The sequence below is a fragment of the Asterias rubens genome, chromosome 3, assembly GCF_902459465.1.
Source record: "Asterias rubens chromosome 3, eAstRub1.3, whole genome shotgun sequence".
NCBI lineage: Eukaryota > Metazoa > Echinodermata > Asteroidea > Forcipulatida > Asteriidae > Asterias > Asterias rubens.
This window is the reverse complement of record NC_047064.1, coordinates 13502824-13521844: the sequence shown is the minus strand read 5'-3', so window position 1 is coordinate 13521844 and position 19021 is coordinate 13502824. Positions and strand designations below refer to the sequence as shown.

Genomic DNA, 19021 nt, shown 5'->3' with positions numbered 1-19021 from the left:
TTGACAATTACCAATAGTGTCCACTGTCTTTAAATAGCAATTCTGTGAAAATTTGAACTCAATTGGTCATCGAAGTTGGGAGAGAATAATGGGGGAAAAAACACCCTTCTCGCACAAGTTTTCAGATGCTTGAATTTGAGACCTCACTTGAGGTCTTGAATTCAATTCAAATTTTTAAGTGAGAAATTACTACATTTCTCAAAAACTACTTCACTTTAGAGGGAGCCGTTTCTCACAATGTTATATACTATCAACAGCTATCAATTGCTCGGTACTAAATAAGTTTTTATGCTGACAATTATTTTGAGTAATAACCAATAGTGTACAGTGCCTTTAAACCCCAGCATGTTGTACTGGGAAAACTGGTTATAAACTTGACATGACTTTCAAATAACCAGGAATCTATGGGAATATGAAAGTTGCATGAAAGTAATTCTTTCTTGATTGTAATTCTTTGCTGAATTCAGAAACCCTTTTTTTAAATATGAGTATTTTTTCATATATTTTTATGAGACTGGACTGAAACATGAAGCCCTGCCCACTCTGGCAACTGCCTCTGGCCCTCAATCGTCAATCCAGTTTTTGTCACCACAAAAAATACACAAAAAATAAATATTATTTTCAGCTAAAAAGCAACCCTTTTTAAGCCAATACTTTTATTTTGTCAATGAAACTCAATGTGGACACAAATAAAGGTGGTGTTTACTCAAAGACATTTCGTATTTTTTTCCAAAGACCAAATATCATGCCTGTCGCAGTTTGTTCCTGCATTTTTAATGAGATATCTTTTGGGGGAAAGTCGGCAGTTGTGATTAAATAATCTTTGAAGGAGGCAGAGCTGTAATTGATTGGTCTAGCATTCTGACTCTTCCATGTTGTGAAGAATTGATCGTGCAAAAACATTGTTGTTGTTGTTGTTTTTCTTAGCAAGGTGTTGTACAATACTGTAAATATGTGCCGATGTAATTTAAAATGAAGTTAGATGTTTTCATTAGTGTTCAGTTGTGTTTGTAAAAAGAACTGTTTATGAATATTGTTTTCATACATAATAATATGCCGATTGTCGCATCGTATTTTGAGCAGGTACGTTTTAGCATTAGAACTGTAGTTGATATTCTGCTGTAGTTTTTATCTTTATTTTTTTCCAAAGTGTGTTTTACACCGGGGAAAAAACAGCCAAGCTTCTTGACTTGGAAATTGTGTATAAGTCTGTACTAGTTCATGTGAAAAAGCAATGTACAATTTGTGTTCACTGTACTGACGTAGGTATGTTTCTGTTTTAAAGCATAAAATCTATGCCCATTGGTACGTTAAAGAGGGGCTCTACATTTTTGTACAGTGTGTGTTTTGGTTCATTCCTGACATCTGATGACATTCAATCACAACAGCCTTGACTTTGACCTTCTGACAGACAAACAAACTCATCCTTGGACTGGAAAGACCCTTTAGTTATTGAAATTGATGATGACATGTTTCAAATTTTGCTCTAAAAAGTCAGGATTTGGGAATGAATCAAGACATCCCTGCACAAAAATGTACATAACCACTTTTCTAAGAATTTTCGCACTTGATGGGTATTGAATACATAATGGCAATTTAATTAGTTCTACAAAATCTTGCAGTGTCTCTGCAATGCACCACTTGCATTACAGATATGAATGGCTCATTGTGATGTAGTACATATAGTAGTACATTGTCATTGCAGGTTTTAAATACTTATTGATTGTGTTGAAGTTTGTGGGTTATGCTCAGTTAAGCGCATAATCTGATTAAACAATTGTTTATGTTGTAAGTGCACAACATACAATTACAAGAATTGTTACCATTAAACAGTAAAACTGAAGTAAACATTGACTGATTATTATAACCAGTAAAAGAATTCCAGGAGTGTCTCATGCATTTCCCATGGTTGACCTTATTACGCTGAAATTGCTTGTGTGACTTTCCCATGGCTTACGCAGAAAATATTGCTTAACATTTTCCTGCTAAGCATAAATGAGCAGGATACCATCAGTCACAATTGATACATGTGACATGGTATATTGGCTGGTAACTGCATTCTGGGAAGCTTATAATGCTGTGCTTTTACTTTTTGTGCTTAGGCAGCTTTGGGAAATTGAGCACAGGGCCTAACATAAAGCCTGCAAGCACAAAAACGTGCTAAGCACAGAAAAGTATTGCTTAACATCAACAGGTAACCAGCAAAAAAATATTAAGTTTACATTGTGACTGGTGTCCCACTCAATTTTTGCTTAGAGAAATGTGTGGATTTTTTTTCTTTTTTTTTTCTTTCTTGACAGCTTCATGAAATTTGGCTCGAAAGTCTCCCTTCATAACTGGTCATCGTAGACTTGATTCAAGTCCCATTCTCGTGTGAGAGGTCCCTATTGAGCATACACCCCAACCATGGAGGTAGAAATAGACCCAACTTACTGTAAAACAACACGTCGCATACATAGTGCAGTGCGAGCTCTCCGTCAAAATGCGGAACTGGGCCCAATTTCATAGAGCTGCTAAGCACAAAAATTTGCTTAGCATGAAATTTCTGCCTTGATAAAAACAGGTTTACCAACCAAATTCCCTTTTGTTGCATATTGCTTGTTACTGGTAATCAGCTGTTGTTTGCTTATCATGAAAATCACGTGGAAATTTGGTTGGTAATCCGGTTGGTAATCCTCTTTTTTATCAAGGCAAAAATTTCATGCTTAGCAAATTTTTGTGCTAAGCAGCTCTATGAAATTGGGCCCAGGTAAGAGCATCACACAACAGTATTTTCCTGGGGATAGCACGGGATTGGGACTTGAGTCGAGTCTAGGTAATCGTACCGTGCGTATTCGCCCATGACTAGTCTTGTTGCAAACCGTTGCACCATTCGTTGTTGGACTATCGCAATCTTTACATCCGCAGGACGAAGCACCGAATAATAGAGGGCGCTAGAAAAGCACCGTAAAGTAACGTTTTGTATCAAGACTAGTGGAGTGCATGGCTGGCTGCTGATGAGAGAGGAGAGCAACATCGTTCTGTGTAAATTATTACACACCGAAAACAACAAGCGAAGACCATGACACTGTACTCTCTGAAGAGAAAGTGGACCACCTGACACCGACAGTGCTGTTCGTTACCGTTCGATGCAGGCTGGACCAAAAATAATGATGATGATATTGATGAGATGGACTTGATTGGTGCCGAAAAGAGAACAGAATGTGTTTTTTTAAGTATTGTCTAAAAATTTGGTGAGTTGCAATTGTTCGTTTTATTAAACCTGTGCGTGAGCTAAACCCAGTGACTGTATAGGGGCGCTAGATTCATTTTTTCGAAATTTGGACATTATTATCCTCGCGGTCTCAATCCCAATAAAGTCAAAATTTTGAAAAAAGGAATCTAGCGCCCCAGTCACTGGGTCTATTGACTGTCATGTATGTGTGAGCATACTGTGAGTGTGTAACTAATTTTGTTTTGGTGTTCCATGAATGGAAATTAATTATTTTTTTTCTGGTAAAGGCTAGGGGATAGGCATATAGCTTTTTATATATTATTTTTTATAGGGCCTACTTTACTTTTATTATGATTATATTATGGTTCATTGGGGATAACTTTCTGTATGGCGCCACGCCACCACTTTTTCACTCATTTTTACAAAAAGGGATATCTCATTGAGGTATTAAAGTTAGATACTAATTTTATTAGTATAAAGTTGATTTCACGTGTACCAACACACACACACGTACACACACAGAGCCCCGATAAAAAAGAACGAAATATATTAAATCATAACTCACGAATCATAAAAGGAATCTAGCGCCCCAGTCACTGGGTCTATTGACTGTCATGTATGTGTGAGCATACTGTGAGTGTGTAACTAATTTTGTTTTGCTGTTCCATGAATGGAAATGAATTATTTTTTTTCTGGTAAAGGCTATATTATGGTTCATTGGGGATAACTTTCCGTATGGCGCCACGCCACCACTTTTTCACTCATTTTTACAAAAAGGGATCTCATTGAGGTATTAAAGTTAGATACTAATTTTATTAGTATCAAGTTGATTTCACGTGTACCAACACACACACACACAGAGCCCTGAAAAAAAAAGAACGAAATTTATTAAATCATAACTCACATTTTGTACAACTCACAACTATGAGACTTGAAAGCAGGCAGTCGCATTCTCTCCTCGTGCTTACATTTCAAAAATATTTGATATCGGATGAATAGTTTCAGAGATATTGTAAAAAATAGAGAGCAACGACAGAAACCGGAGGCTTGGCCTCAAGCGCCCATTCGTTTGTGCACGAATGTACATGTACTTTATACATCTTCGTGTTTCCGTGATGTGCCACCTAAAGAGGGCGTGTGTTGCAATAAGTTTGATAGACCGGAGCTCTAATTATGTTTCGATCTTGTTTTTGGTTATTTCCACGTTCTGAATTGATAATAACAGACTGCTCATCTTGAGTCAAAAGAAACTAGTATTTATTATCTATTTTTTAAGGCCTATACTAATTGAAACGAAAGTAGAACAAAAAATTGATTTAAAAATATTGTAACCACTAGTTTTTAGAATTTGTCTTTGTAAATAAATATAACAACAATAATTGATGCGTACCAATGCCTTCATCCTCAAGTTTTTTAAAGATTGTTCTAAATTTTTACTGTATTAATGCTACAATTTTAAATCAAAGGATCAACTGATCTTAAATTAAAGAAAACATTCCAGTCATAAACTCTTCAATTTTATTCCATTCTGGTTAATTTAATAATGCTATTTGTTGACATAATTAATAAAGAATATTCACACAAACACCTGCAAAACTTAACACATATTTAATTTGTATAGTTAACAATTTCCCCCACGATGCTGCTCCTCAGTTTTGATTCACAAAATATCACTTTGTGCCATTCATAAAAATCGTACTAGCGCCGCGCAGCGCAGTTTGTAAACATCCCGTCGGTAGAGGGTGCTCGTCATATAGGCCTAGTGCTCCCTCTATTGCCATAGGCTGTGCATTAAACTTGGCCATAGCCGTTATGAAGAAAAACATAACAAATTGAACTTGAACACAGGTACGTTTTCTGCACGATCCATGATCATAAACAACGGTATATCTCTGGAACCAAACGTCCGATTTCAAAATTTTAAATTGATTTTTACTCCTTAGAATACACCTTAACAGACCACATCTTGTCAGAGAAAAAATCACCTGCATTAAATTTCACTGAAACTGCCTAATTTTATTATTTTATATCGAATGAATAAACTGTGGCGCCCTACAGAAACTTTTCCTTAATTGGATTGGGACTCTAGGTATAAATAAGGGAATAAAAGTGTAGCAACAAGTTCTTTCACGCCTGATAAAACGGGCAGGGTCGTTGCCGCGTGATAAAGGCCCGAGCCGAAGAGCCTTTATTACCTGGCATTGCCAACGACCCCGCAGTTAAAGAACGAGTCACTCTTTTTTATTCCCATTCGTAAATGCCTTTTTGGTTAAAGTAAGAAACTCTGTTAAACTTATAAATCCATTTCCGACAGGCTTGAGTGAGCTCTGTACGTATACATGCATGAGCAACGTCCGTGTGTTGCATTGTTTTTATGACTGAGACTCCTATTTACATTCGTGCGCATATAGTCTTGGTGCAACATGTTCTCGTTTTCCTTTCACACACAGCGCGGCCAACTTACCGACAGGGCACACATCGCCCGTAACAAGAAACGTCTTGCACCAAGACTAGCGCGGAGCTGCTCACAACCGGTTATAAACTATCATTATCAAAGGTTTAAACACCCCCATGTGACGCGCTCTCCACCAATAGGAATATCAAAACTGTCTGAGATATTTAATTATGAATTTGAATATGTAAAATACGTAGTATCCACAGGCATATTAACATTAAACAAATAAATAGTAAATGATTTCTCTGTCTCTCATCATCATATCCAAGGTTGTCTCTCACACGCATCATAAGATTAAGAAGTAGCGGTCCCAAGTAAACCCCACATCTATGGCCAAGTTAATGAATTTTACCAAAGGATAATACTGGTTGGTTTTTATTTTAACCAAGTAACTAGTAAACTAGGGCGCTGTACTCCTTGTTTTTTAAATGTTGTCATATCTATACGACTGAAAAGAATTCCGATGAAACAAAATTGAAAAGGGATACAGTACAAAATACAACCGAAGATGACAACATTTCAGGTGGTGAAGGTGTACAGCGCCCTAGTTACCAGGGATCTAGTGAGTGCTGAAGTGGTGCGCTCTCTTCCCATACCTGCCGCTTTGCTTTGTGATAAATCACTCCACGACCTTACCATGTCATGGTCACATACCTTGGGAGGATGAATAGGGTTGCAACTACATCATGACTATAGCATTAGCAGTGTTAAATGCTGTTTAATCATGTTGTTGGGGGTGGGGGTCGGGTGCCATAAATAAAATGTATCTCACTGACAAAAGCATCATGAGGCCACTGTTCCCTTCTCAAGTCAATCAGTCCCAACAACTCTTTTGAAGTCTGAGAGTGTACAAAATCACCCCAACTGCACAAGCTACATGTACCCGTCCATGCCTCTCTAACCTGCATGCCCCATAGCCTTCCTAGACCTGCGATGTACTTTCTCGATGTACTTTCTCGGCTGTCAACAGTGTTAATGGTATGCAATAAAATTCTGCCTGATATGAGTCACTTGTGGCTGTCCTTGGTTTCTAGCAACTCAATTCAATGCTCCAATTAATACAGAATAAATGTAAACTGCTGGATTTGAGTGGATTTGAGTTTGTTTGGTATTGAGGTACCTGTAGATCTCTGCAGAGTCTAATAGATTTATGTTTCTGTTTTCATCAAGGATAATTGTGTTTTTTACTCTAACACTATAAATGTGTATCAAGCACTGCACAGTAGTTTTCCGACCAAAGTTCTGTGAAGAAAAAAATCCACAGGTTTTTGCTCCATGATTTTCTGTGTGGGTCCGCGAGTGTAACACGCGTGGTGGATGAGCAACCAGTAAAAATTATGCTGGACTAATTTGGAGTCTGCCATATTTATTATAAACTAATTCAATTTTATTTTTTGGGGCATACTTTTTATGAGTCATTTTTTATCATTGAAAAAGAAATTTGGGCCTAAAGGAGTTGTAGATTTACTTTTATAAGACTCAAAGTAGTCATTTTTTGTAAAATATTCAATTGGTCTTCGACAGTGGTTCTGGCCAGATCTCTGATGCCTAGATTCTTCAACATTGCTTCAGCCTAAAAACTTAGTCTACAGTATGTAATGTAGTCCTTGTTGTATTTTAGCAATCTATTCAATAAATCTTTTCACTATTCATGACAGAAATCTCTACCTGGGCATTTTAGGGGCTCTGAATTTTGTCTATGAGATGTCAGTTCCATTTTCGTTTTGTGCACTTTGCCTGTGGGAACATTTGGAATGATGAAAGGTTACTGCAGGACATTGGCTTTGTGAAGGTCTTTGCGAAATCCTACTGCTCTCAAAGTTTGTTTATTAATGTGATAGTCTTTTTATGCAATTTTGGCTGAATTATTTTAAAAGTAAATGTTTCAAAAAAGTGACAACTATATTAGGCCCCCCCTACTCATTTTGTATTTTTTACGAGATCTTACATGTACCTCAAAGTTGATTTGGGAGGGAAATACAGTGAACCTCTTGATTTAAAAATAAGCCTGTGCTAATTGATTTTGATTCTCTATTCAATGTGCATACGTAAGAGACTAGCGTGTTTTATTTCAGAAACAGAAAACTGACAATTATTAGCTAAAATTCCCCCATCCTTTTCACCTCACTTGAAAAGTATGGTGATTTATTGGAAGGTAAATTGTCAGCTTCGCGTCTTTGCTTTGTGGGACTGGATAATTACACTATAATTTCTTGCAGGAACATGTACACTGTCTTCACTCTATTTTTTGATGATCTGTTGGCGCAATGTTTTGACCAGTTTGCTTGATCGATGTCAGGTCGTCTCTTGCAAGCAAACTGGTCTCACATCATCCAAAAGAGTTTTATAATGGTGTTCCTGCAACAATTGTCTTAAATTAGAATGTTTTTTGAACCACCATAACTGAAAACTAAAAATCCCCCCATTCTTTTCATCTTGCATAAAACATACAAGTATGGTGACTGATTTTTTAGAAGGTAAATTGTCAGCTTCAGGTCTTTGCTTTGTGGGACTGAATATTAAACACTATGATAATTCTTGCAGGTACACGTACACAATCACTCTTTTTTTTAAAGATTTGTTGGCGCAATGTTTTGGCCTGTTTGCTCGATCGGTGTCAGGTCATCTCCTGCAAGCAAACTGGTCACTTATCTTTCAAAAGAGATTTATTATGGTGTTCCTGCAACAATTGTCATAAATTACAATGTTTTGAGCTACAAGCCAGGCAGTCTGGCAGGGTTTGCCAGTTTAGCAACTTTTTTCAGCAACTACCCAGCAGTGCTGGACCATTAAGCTTGTCATTTCTCTGGTCAAACAACACCTTTTTCTTTAGTTCGTATTCTAAAAAATAGGGGTGCTTTTCAACATTGGACTAGCCAATCAGACCACTTGGTGAGAGTTGGCCTATTTAACTGCCATTTGGCCAGCAGACCATGGTTTGAAAGGCAGTGGACAATAATTGCTCAAAATAATTATTAGCATAAAACCTTACTTGGTAATGAGTTTTGAGGAGAGGGTGATAGTATACAAATATTGACTGCTTCGAGTGCTATGGTTAAAACTATGACTCCCTCGGTGATCCCCGTAGCATTCTATTTTCCCTCGGCAGATCCCCGGAGCGTTCTATTTTCCCGAGGCGAAGCCGAGGGAAAATAGAACGCTACGGGGATCACCGAGTTACAGACCTGAATGCTACAATCCACGGACGACGCGAATACAGACTGAAAAAACTTTTACTGTGCTGCATGTAGTGTCATGCAATCCGAAATGGTTACAGACTATTAATTTATCATCCTCATACACTCAACGGACGTCTGGGTAATGCACGCCGTGTGCTAGTCTTCAGACTAGCGCACGGCAAACCGACGCACTATCACGCGGCCGTCGTCTAGCAAAACTAAGACATGTCATGTGACGCGCTCTAAACCAATGAGCGGGGAGAATACTTGTAAGGGGTGTTATAATATAAAACATTTAGAGAAACAGCTCCTCTGAAGAAACATAGTTTCAAGAAAAGTAATTATTTTGAAGAACTTGATTTTGAGATCTCAGAATTAGATTTTGAGTTCTGGAAATCAAGCATCTGAAAGCACACAACTTAGTGTGACAAGGGTGGTTTTTATTTCATCATTATCTCGCAACTTGGACGACCAATTGAGCTAAAAATGTTAGTATGCATATGTTGCGATACACCAACTGAGAATTAAGACTGGTCTTTGACAATTACCAAACAGTCCAGTGTCTTGAAGGTGATTTTTTTGTGTGGATTTGTCCACGCAAATTTGAGCTCTGATGTCGATGAACTGGGACCTGTTTCTATAGGCCTAGATGTTTACATGTTTATCTGCTTGTTGAGGGTAGAGACCACTTCACTGTGCTTTGTGTATTTCCTGGTAAACCAGTGCACCTTTTGTTGTGTAATTTCTAGTTGTGTAATTTGACAATAGCACAGACGGAGATAGAAGATTTAAGTCCTTGTTGACAACTTCATAGGATTCCACTCAGGAAATAAGTATTTAACAACCAATAAATATTAAGAATTTAAAGTGTTTTAAAACCTTACTAAGAAAGTGCATCAAATTACCAACAAATTATCAAGTGTCATGTTATAAAAACTAAAATGGTCTGATAGAAATAAAGTGCAATGTGACTTTTCAGTGACTACTTTAGTTAATAGCAGGAGTAGCTTTCCATTTCACTGGTCCATCACTGGTCAATAACTCAGTCATATTTTTAGGGACTGCATTTTAACACTGAACTAGCCAGCCGTACCACTTGGAGTTTATTTTAAAGAGGTAATTTCTCACTAAAATAATAAAAGACTTCTAGCTAGAAGTCATTTTTTTTTATCTGCAAAGCACACAAATTCGTCCAACAAGGGTATTTTTTCTTTCATCATTTTCTCGCAACTTCGATGACCGATTGAGCCAAAATTTTCACAGGCTTGTCATTTTATGCTTATGTTGGGATACACCAAGTGAGAAGACTGGTCTTTGACAATTACCAAACGTGTACCTTCCCTTTAAGGGAGAATACTGTTTACGTATCACAGAAAGAACCTTCTTTTTTGAACAGTTAGGAAGAAAGTGAAAATTTACAAAAGTTTGATTGCAATGAATGTGTCTGGCTACATATTATGTTAAAAAACATTTTGAATACAGTGTATTGTGTAAAATTGTGGACTTCGTATGTATGAGGTACAGATAGTTTTGAGAAATGTCACTCAGTGTTCACATATGAACATTGTACATGTACATTGCAGTTTATCAGGCCTTAAAATAACTTCACAGCGCCCGCAACGCAGCAATTGCAGTGGTGCCCTGTGCTTTTGCTGTGGAGGCCCTTTGCAAAGTTCTCATTTTCCTCAAACTGAGTAGAAGAGGAAAATAGCTGTGGTGTGCCCCTTCGAGACTGAAATTCAGGTCCTGGTTTATATGAAGCTCTGTACCTTGTACTTACTTAGTAGAAATAAAACCATTGGAAAGATCAGGAGGGAAACAGATTTTTGTGTCCTTTCCCCAGCTGTAACAAAATATAAAAAAATATGCACTTACTTTCCTGTTAGCAAAAATTTCACTTTTGGAAGTTGGGTCAAAGTTTAGGGTTTTGCCAGAACCAGTAAACTTTTGAAGTATGGAGTGAATTATAACTCTAAACTCCATCACCTCAGGGTTGTGAACTAACATGAATTTTATTTAGCATGGGATTGGTTCTCTATTTCTTAAAAGTGGGATTTTTGTCACGATTTCATGATCACGGTGGTTGAACTCTCACCCGGTTACTATGCCCGCACGCCCATTTGGCGGCGTTAGTATTATGCTGTGACGTGATGCCAGCAAGCACGCCTGCAGTAACTTGGTTAGAGCTAATAATTCCATGACAGCCACAATTCTTCTATTACCATGGCGACAGGTTCCCCCTTTCTGCATAATATTTAACTGAGGCAGAAAACATGCTGCAAAGTAGTCAGAATTAGCTGCATCCAGGGATTAGCTCTCTGTTTAGATGTTTCCTGGAGGTCTTTGATGAGTATTGATCGATCTGGATCATAATTATTGCATCAACATTTGGAAGGCTGTATTTGTCCTGAATGCCTCAAATGCCAAAGTAATCAATATTTGTTTTGGGTCTTTACTTTAGCCTTTCTGTAAATACATGCAGTTGGCTGTTGTATTAAAGTCAGTGTTACAATGTATAATGGTAATACATTGCATTTAGTCAGGAAGTATAAAACGCACCACGGCCTTCAGTTTCACGATGCAAAATTAATTTTCTTGAAAATGTAGCCGCATTGGCCCCACAATCTGAAAGTCGATAAAGTTTCTATATTGTTTTGTAGGTTGATGCACTTGTGTGGCAAATGTCTTGTTTTACAAAAACAAGGTTTCTGCATCGTCATGTTGAATGAATTGACAAAATCACAGTTGAAAATGTTTGTTTTTAAGGACACAGAAAATCCTTTATTTATAAACGAAGGTTTAGCTTCATACAATTATTAAACTGTTTGTGTGTGGAAGACTTTTGCAAATCTCTGTGAGTTTTCTGGGTTAAACAAACTACACCCTGCTTCCCACTCAATTTCACTTATTATTCATTTAAAGCCTATTTATGACTAATAATTTCTCTACGTGCATTTTTCATTGAACAACAAACAGTTGTGTTAGCACCCAGCCCGCTAGGTTTGTACTATACAACAAAATATCCTGCTGTTCCTGTATTGCTATGAAAAAAAAGCCACGGTCCGTTGATCACCAATTGGTCGCTGTCAAGAAAAAAGAAACAATTCATTGGTTATCGTGCTGACTGTGAGTCAGGTAAACTGATAATGTGTTAAAAAAAAGTGTACTTGTTGGTTAACTGTGCACAACCCATGGAGCAGTGAAATTGAGTGAATGCACTCTTGGGCACGGAGTGGTCTCTAAGTTGTATCTATATGGATGATATAGCTTCTGAACATCTGCAGTGGAATCTCTTTAACTCTGACAAGTACCAAAGTCTTCCTTAAAGTCACATTCACTGGTTCTTGTTGGCGGTTCACTGTGCATACTCCATGGTAGGAGCAGTCAAAACTGAGTCATGCACTCTTGGGCATGGAGTGGTCTATCGTATATCTCTCAATGATTTAGGTTCCAGGTTGTAGCCTGAACATCTCTGCAGTGGAATCTCATTCAAACTCTGACTTCTCAAAGTCTTCTGTACCCATCCAATGGTTGGAACTTTCTGGTGTCTAAACATTTTGTTGTGTTACCATTTGCGAACGGACTAGATCGAATTAAGACAGCTGACTGGCCTGAACACCGAGAGAGTTCAATACAGTTTTTGTTTTCTGAACAACTTTGTACAAATTTTCATGAGAAACATCAAGTGTGTCGTGGTTTTAGGTGAGTTGTAATACTGACAATTTATTTCTGAAACTCTCAACGTTTTAAACTTTTTTTAAAGCCATGTTCGCATTGGACTAACTTTTTACCGAGACAGTGGTTAACATTCCAAAAGGGGCAACTTACCAGCATCCGCACTTGGATTATTTACGTGGGTAAACTAACCGACAAGATCGGTAAAGCACATATCATCTGCAGCAAATTGCGCCACAGCACCTTGTAAAACATTACATGGTGCTATCAGAATTAGGTCTCATAATTCAAAAAACGTAGTCCCACATCTTGCAGGAAATACTGTATGTTACAGCGCCAGGAGCGTCACTGAGTGACGGACATGTGCGCTTTATAAGAAACCACAATTATTATTATTATTATATCAACTAACTTAAGAAAAACGCAAGAGAGCGCTATCGCACTGACCTTTGACCGGGTCGCATGACAGCGAGATTGCATTGAGTGCAACCGAGCTTCCGTCCGTATACACAATGCACGTGTACGAAGTGTCATCGCACAATCACGTGGCGCTGCAGGTAGATCGGGGGACCGGATGTGGCTTTTTACCGGGACGGCTTTTACCCATATTGCGTTGGCATTGGACTTTTCAGCTTGGTTTAACAACCTGGTAAATTAAACCGGGCACCTTTGGCTCAGTTAAACTACCCATTCGGGTGGGGTAAGTTACCTGGAAGGAAAAGTTCCTGGGCTGTTCGCATTGGACTTAAAATGGGTAAGTTACCCATTGGCTCGGTTAGTTTACCCAAATTAAGTCCAATGCGAACAGGGCTTTAGTCTGTTTTCCGATATGTTTTAATATTTGGGGAAAAAACAGAGTATTTGTTGTTAGTATGTAAAAACTAAAAAGTATGTTAGTGCAGTACAGCCTGCATAATGTGTTTAGGTCAGCGCTGGTTCTTGATCAAAGTTGCCTACATTTAAAAAAAAAAAAAAAAAAAGAATATTCCTGTTAAGGGGGTAAAGGCCCTAATTAATGTAGTTTATTGGTTTTCTTTGTACCAGATGTTGGTTTATTAGAACAAAAATTGTAATGAGTGTTCAAGTTGCTTTTTAGTTTTTGTGGGGGGTTTTGTTTTCCCTTTATCTGTTTTTGCTGGTGGGGGACAACACAATCCCAAATAGTATGCTCAAACAACAACATGTGTGGTTCGTAGCAGTACTATTGAAAATACAAACAAATAACTGAAAAGCCTCAAACATGATGTTCACAATATTAAAACATTGCAACATTGAGCCAACAATCAATACCAAACTGTACATTGTAGTTCGAACACATCCTCCAATTTTTCAATAAAAACACTACGTGCATAACGTTTTGCTCCTAAGAAGCTTCAATAACCAGCAATCCAAATTCATTGTTGTAATGTTGTGAAAGTTATGTTCAGTATCGTATAAACAGAAATTCTCTTTGTGTGGACCTCGCGTAATACACGCACGTTATAAATTCTATGATTGGGCAACACAAAAGGCTCAGTGGAAAAGCATGCAATTAAAATGCACCCAGCTGGTCTTATTGGTTGTTCCCACGCCATTGGTGGTTCTTGGCACAGTGTTGCTCATCCTAACAGGACTTTAAAACCTACATACACCAACCCATTAAAGAGGGGGTCTAAGATTAAGAATGATCCAGTCAACTTCTCCAGGTACTCTTTTATCATCCTTAAAGCTCGCTGAAGGCTAAATTGTGTTTATCATTGTGTAGGGCCTTTAGGCTGTACTCTTTAAATGTTAAATTCCAAAAGAATTGATTGGCAAAAAAATGTGTTTCTTTTAAACTTAACACTTTTTTTTTTTGGGGGGGGGGGTTTGGAGGGAAAGATTGAGAGTTATACACAGAATGCAGATGATTTAGTTATGATGTCCTGGCAATTTTGTGGTGTGCGTCAGTTTGTTGCGTTGGTGGTGAAGTGAATAGCCCCTTGATATTTTTTTTTTATTTTTTGGGGGAGGGTTGGGGGGTAGGTTCTTTACAATTCTCTCGATGTTTACAAGCTATTCTCGAAGGATTTGTGACAAGCCCCTTGCTGGGAATGGCAGAAGTTACAAAAACAAAATTTGTGTAGGCCTACTTTTTTTTTTTTTTACAGCCTTTTTTTTTTGTACCATTTTGTATCAACATGTGTTGTGGCAGTTTGGATTTGGGATAAGTTTTTGTGGTTCACCCAAAGTGTGTTACTGATGCAATTGATGCCTCTTTTATCAATTTGTGTATTTACCGGGTCAGTTTTTCCCTAATTGGTTTATTTTTACTGATTTTTAAGTAAAACAGTTGCCTCCCCCTTAAGTTAAGGTAATCCCTCTCCTGGCACTTCCTAGGTTGTATCTTTAGCAGGTGTTATCATAGGTCGGTTACATTGTAGCCTAAAGGTTGCCTAAAGGTTGTATGGCTTCCGACTGCCTGGCAACCCTGAACAAAGATAGTGACGAAATAGGGAGAATGCAACATAGGGCCGCATGTAGACAGTTTAGTATGACTAGCGGGATGGCGCGAAGCGCGGCATCCCGCTAGAAAGCTCTACGTATAACATGCTGCTAGTGTAGCGTTGTGTACAGGCCGGGGAGGGTTAAAGTGGCTTGGCAGGGTCACAATACAAATCACTAAGGCAAACCACCCATCCTAAGTTAGGACGCAACATAGGGCCGCGTGTAGACAGTTTAGTATGATGTTAAATCTGTAGGTCTTTCGTACAAATCCCGCTCTAGATTTAACCTCACAGTGCTCTACAAACTTAACTTTCTACACGCAGCCCTATTGTTGCATTTTCGCACAAATCCCACTCTCGTCAATTTTTCTTGGTTCAACCCCAAACTATTCAAATTTACCTAGTCAGTTTTCTTTTTGGTTTATTACTTGATATTTGAAGAAGAAAGTTGCATCCGATTTCCTTATAAGGTGACCCCTTGTCTGCCGCTCATTGCATTTAGCCTACTGAGATGATCAGAGTAAATTGAGGGGTTACCTAAGTTTGCTAGCCCATTCAGTTTGTTTCTTTTCCTTCTCTTTTGTAAAGATCAATTCCCATTGTATGAATTGTAGTGGACTTGTGAATAACAAAATGCAAATTTTTGTTATGAGTCATCGTGCATGCTTGCATTCTCTGTTCCTAAACTGGTATTTCCTTCTATTACTGTACCAATGCTTTACTTTTCACACAAATACCTGTTTATTTAGCCTGGAGTAGTGAGTTTCTGTATTGGTGTTGTACACATACTGTGTGTCTCTTTTTTTTGGAATGGGGGTGTTGAAAAATGACTGATGAGAGAGTGGTCTTGGTGTGTTTTGGGGGTGGGAGGAGGGATTGTAGTGAGGGAATTACAGACGGGCTGTTAACTTCACAGGAGAAATGGATCACGCATTAAAAACCTCTTTTAACCTGAGCAGGAAATTAACATTGGGCAGCATGCCCAAGGGCATTGATTTTAGCCCTGGGCAAGTACACTTAGCAATGGACAAGTCCTGTAGTCTTGTGATGTTGTACCGCGTTCCCACTGGATCCACAATTGCGAGAACGGAATCTCACAACAAGATTAGTTGCTGGCATGAAATCGCGGTGGCATTCCCACTTGAGTATGATCGCACATTGATCCCCCTCTTGGGGGGGACGGAAGTGGGTTCAAAAGAACACTGTTTTGCTAGCAAATTGCAGGGTCTGATCGCCCTTTGCGTTTCCACTAGACTTTGATCGCCCATTAATCCAAAAGGGCGATCAAATCCCGCTTTAATCTTACTCCCGAGGAGGATCAAAATTGCACGGTCAGATCCTGATCGCCCTCGTGTTCCCACTGGAGCTTACAATGTACATGTATTTCTCTTTGAGCGCCCTTTGATCACCCTTGCGAGCTCTTGATAGCCCTTTTTTTGAATTGGGAGATCAATGCGGGGTCCAGTGGGAACGGGGTCTCAGTCTGATAAACTTTCTATTTTCTTTACAGTATGTAGTATTGAAGAATACCTCTAAAAACCATACCTACAATGTATCTTTAACAGTAATAATAATAATTGTGGCTTTAATATAGCGCACATGTCCGTCACTCAGTGACGCTCCTGGCGCTGTAACGTACAGTATTTCCTTCAAGATGTGGGACTACGTTTTAATTATGAGACCTAATTCTGATAGCACCATGTAATGTTTTACAAGGTGCTGTGGCGCAATTTGCTGCCGATCAGGCCAGGAACACCAGGGCGAACCCCTTCTCTTTTCGATATGTGCACTGGGTACAACCATGTGAAAAGAGCCGGTGTGGCGACCACACCCTTTTCAGGGCCAACACTCCCACAAAAGATACACATGGTTGTAAATGCAAGTTTACTATTTATTTATAGTTTCTTCTTATTTCTCCACACCATGCAAAGCTTCAAACAGTACTTAATAATGAGATTCACTGTGCAAGTATTTGTAATGTAAGCATTATAAGTAATAGGTACTGTCAAAACTGTGAATTGAGTGTTCAGCATTTGACATGAATGATTGAGTGTGGGATCATTTTCAAACTGTGCCCAAGGGGACGCATGACTAAGTAATGCATGCCTTCTGCTTGTACACATTACAAGTATAATTCACACTCTGACTAGTACATGTGTCACTTTATTTTATTACATTGATAATACATCATGTACTTTTGCTGAGTGCACGTTTTATCACTTCATTATAATCAGAGTTTTAAATATGAAAAGACCTAAACCGAAGAGTAAAGTTTGTACGCAATGTTATTCTCGATGACTGCTGCATACATTTAGACCAACATGATTTAGGTACCCACATGTAGGCTACATGTAGCCATAGGACATTTTACCTGTGTGTATACATGTTACCCTTAAAATGGTCTGTTATTGTACAAATACAATACAATACAATACAACACAATGGGTTTTTATATAGCGCCATTTCATTTAGACCACAGCGCTTTAAACGAACAATAGCAATGCAGAAATACAACAAATGAACAATAAAGCAATACAGACACTAAGGAAAAAGATGTTTTTTAAGTGCTTTCTTGAAAATAGGCAGTGAAATTGAGGTGCGTATTGTGATGGGAAGATGGTTCCACAGTCCTGGAGCGGCTAAGGAAAATGATTTAGATGCAGCGGATTGAAGAGATTTGCTGCTCGGTTTATTTTCAGCAAGACGGGTTTTGCCTGATGCTGAGCGAAGCCCAGCCCTAGTTTGAATGTGAAAAGAAAAAAAGAAGAAGAAAAAAGATAATTTCTTTTTTTTTTTTAAATGGTAATGACTCTAAAAAACGAATGGCAATAAAAACGTACTTCAGTGGTAAGAAGTTCAGCAGCTTTGAGTATGCATTTTGAGGAACTTTTCATCGATATCACTGTTTAGGTCTATCCCCCAAAATTTGAATCTGAGAACCGGTACATCATTAGTATTATTACATGTACATGAAGTGTATTTCAATTGTAGATTAAAATATTCCTGCGGGGACATAACTGTTCCAGACTTTTGACCATATCTCATTAATGCTACCTCGTTTTGATATTTTCACAGTTTAGTTTTATGGTATGCTAATCTAAAACTCTGTCATTGAAAGAAACCCAGTGGGTTACAATTAGGGCCTATACCAAACGTGAGTTCATTCAATCCCTCTATCTTAAGCAATAATTTCTTGGCGTTTTTTTTTTCTTCAGAGAATTGTCTGATTTCAGAGGTTTTGAATCTCGTGAAAAGTGTCTGACCCCTGTTTAGTGTAACTGAAAACAGAGCACAGCGGAAACAAGACAAAGATGGTGGCCACACGCTAAAGGTCAATTTGAGCATTTTAAGAGAATTTCACACTCAGTCTGCAGAGCAGATGTCTAGACCAAGTCTGTAACAAACACCCAAGAATCACAAACACCCAAGAATCGTGATTAATGATCTTTATTACCATAGCTAGAGGAAGGAATTTAGTAGACCAACCCAGTCTACCCAATGAACATAAAATTCCACAAATAGCCCAAGAATTCTAGCCCCCAAATAAGCTAAATTTGGCTCTACAGCTCAGCACAAGGAAGAACCTTGGTTTATAACCCACGCATTGTGAGGTCATAATCTCTTCTTTTTGTATTCTATTTAATCAGTCAGGGAAGACTTCTTTATTCATAATGGGAATCCCGTCACTGTTAAACCCTTCATTCTATTTAGATCAATAATTTGTTCAAAGTTAATCAATAGGTAAACAGATGATGGTCTGAATTTGCATACAGTAAGACCCTCATTGACATTAAGTGTGGACTGACTTTCTGCTTCATTAATGTACTGAGAGACACTAAACGGAACGTGTAAAAGATCTTCAAGATGTTGGGCAAATGGTGGTTTCTTGCAGTTGATTTTAGTTTCAGGACTTGTGGTCTGTCACTCAAAAGTACCGTGCTCTTGAGGTAAGAAACATAGTAACTTCACTTGTATCCAATACATCATTTTTAGTACCATGTGGTTGTATCCACACAGCTAGGGTAGAAACCAT

General features: G+C 38.3%; 1 protein-coding gene across 3 annotated transcripts in view; it reads left to right on the top strand.

The window, feature by feature from the left end:
• The first annotated feature begins 3030 nt into the window (after positions 1-3030).
• LOC117287951 (inactive tyrosine-protein kinase PEAK1-like) overlaps positions 3031-19021 on the top strand; it is a 37912-nt gene continuing 21921 nt past the window's right edge. Inside the window, exon 1 of one of the 3 annotated variants that reach the window (XM_033768608.1) lies at positions 3031-3233. The gene's annotated coding sequence lies outside the window, so the exon portion shown is untranslated. Of the gene's footprint in view, positions 3234-12053; positions 12551-18531; positions 18600-19021 lie in introns of those variants that run through there. The other 2 variants (XM_033768609.1, XM_033768610.1) reach the window with 2 other exon arrangements.